At 34.6% G+C, this 2,266-nt stretch overlaps 1 long non-coding RNA gene across 1 annotated transcript; it reads left to right on the top strand.

Annotated features, from left to right (window-relative positions):
* The first annotated feature begins 60 nt into the window (after positions 1–60).
* On the top strand, positions 61–1,058 carry LOC108355579 (uncharacterized). The gene is made up of 2 exons (XR_001846554.1): positions 61–690; positions 851–1,058. It is a non-coding gene; the product is annotated as an uncharacterized LOC108355579 (long non-coding RNA).
* Positions 1,059–2,266: the final 1,208 nt, after the last annotated feature.

Raw genomic sequence — 2,266 nt, 5'->3', positions numbered from 1 at the left:
TTTTTTTTTTTAAATGCACAAATACCGTAAGCAAAAAGAAAATTGTCGAAAATCAATGATAAACCGTAGTTACAAAACTGCATAAAAAAAATTCTAAAAAAGTCTGATTAAAAAATTCGAAATATTTCTAAGGCTAGGATGTATTCGCTCAAATTCAAAATTTTGCCCTAATTTTAATGCAGGTATGAAACTACGAGGTCAGTTCAATAAGTCTGTTACTCCATACATTATGTCAAGTGTTTTTTTTTTTAATTTTTTTGCATTTCTAATCCATGCATTCACGGTGCGATAAACAAGACAACAGCGACAAATGAAACGATCGGCCTCCCTTCAAGATCTAGTTTTGAACTTTCTAGCAGTAGATCTGGTAATACTACTTAGATTCCTTGCAAGTAGATTTAATAGAATTTTACCGCGAAGATATCGTCGGTGTTACTGCAGAAAGTTCTATGTCAATTATTAACTCTGCTGCTTAAATGATCTGCCACCTGTATCTGATCGCTTCTGTAAATCAGTAATCTTCATTAGTCAAAGCGAGACAGTTTTGTCATTAGTTTATGAGAGTGTAACGATTTTTAGATGCATTCCGGTGCGGGTAACAGACCATCCATCCAAGTGCCAAGAGTACTAATTGCAGTGTCACCGACAATATGCACTTTCAAGCAAACCGAATGGAATGATTCAACTGCGGTAAGGGATATGTGGACCATGGCCGAAGGGTTCCATTCTGCGGCAGTTAGTTCGTCGTAGTTAACTGAAAATATTATAAAAGTGTAAAAATTGTTTATTTAATTAACTAATAACTAATATATACATTTACATAAATAATTATAAACTTATCTACTTGCAGACTTTTTTACGGTTCAATGACTTTACCACACCTGACACGTGTTACTCACCATACACACTCGAACCACACTCGATAAACTTATTAAATACGTTATACGCACATGCATATGTACATACTACATATGTATGTATGTATGTAAAAATTCATAAATGCATAATAATTTTCTACATGCGAACTGTGTTTGCTTTTAATTGTTAAAAACAAAGATCAAAATGTGCTCTAAATATATTCGAATGAGAAAAAGGGAACATTGCACGCCGATGCTGTTGCTGATTGGAAGTGTATTTGCATTGCTTGGAATGACAGAAGCTCAATCGGAGGGTAAGTTTATGGAGTTGATTGTATATTGATTTGCTTTTAACGATTTTATGGCATATATGTACATTTGCACATTAGGGTGGTGTAACATTTTTTTCAAGACACTCGCAGAATTGAAGAATATCGAAACACGGCTCTCATTTTTATACCTTTCAAATTCATCAAATAGTATTATAACTCTGGTCCGATGTTTGTAAGTATCAGAAGATGAAGAGATAGACCCATGAAAAAGGATACCTATATGATCAGTCGATCGAGCTGAGCCTGTCCGTTTGTGTATCTGTCTGTCTGTCTGTTTGAACGAAATTTGGAAAGCAAGTGCTTTTTTATAATATATTAATCATTTGGCGGAACCGGCAAAATCGGACCACTACAAAATAAAGCTTCTATGCAACTTATTGTTTAGATATGAATTTTTTTGTAATAACTCCTCCAGTTTACATTGAAAATGGCATACAAATGTTTGCTCAGAGATATGGGGTTCTACTTTAAAACTCAAAGGAACTCAGAGATTCCCACATCATGTTTCCGTGAAGGAGCCATCCGTCCTATTTAATGAACCCATTTAGACCTTTTTAAGGACTTCGACCGGCCTACCTCGGTGACTTTACTTTATAATGTTTCTATCTTATTTTTAATAAGTTTTTCAGATATGTTTAGTATTATTGGAATAGTTNAAGGCCATCGAGGCATTTGCACTGAGTCAAGCAGATGTGTGGACTTACCACAGATCATGAGTCAGTTGGGCTTAGGAATGCGTGATGTAAGTCGATGCGGTTTTACCACGTACGAGGAGATAATTTGTTGTCCGTAAGTGATTCAGATTAGATTTTTTCTAAAACAAGCGTATTTATTTCCTTCAAATTCAACAGATTATCTCCATCTATACCTACAACAACTATTAGGACGCGTTCAGATGATCGACCCGCTGTAAGAGGTTAGTATTTATTTTGTCCCCTTAATCATATAAATATTCATTATACAGGGTGATTCAATAAGACCGCATATTTTGTTTATAAATAATACCGGTGACCGCAACGGATATGATATTTCCAATAGTTATCATAATTTAACCGCTAAAATTGGATTTCTATTTTT

This window comes from Rhagoletis zephyria, unplaced genomic scaffold (genome assembly GCF_001687245.7).
Source record: "Rhagoletis zephyria isolate East Lansing unplaced genomic scaffold, Rhagoletis_zephyria_1.1 Rzeph_scaffold_47117, whole genome shotgun sequence".
NCBI classification, from domain to species: domain Eukaryota; kingdom Metazoa; phylum Arthropoda; class Insecta; order Diptera; family Tephritidae; genus Rhagoletis; species Rhagoletis zephyria.
Note: the sequence above shows the minus strand (reverse complement) of the source record. Positions and strands in the feature narration are given on the sequence as shown.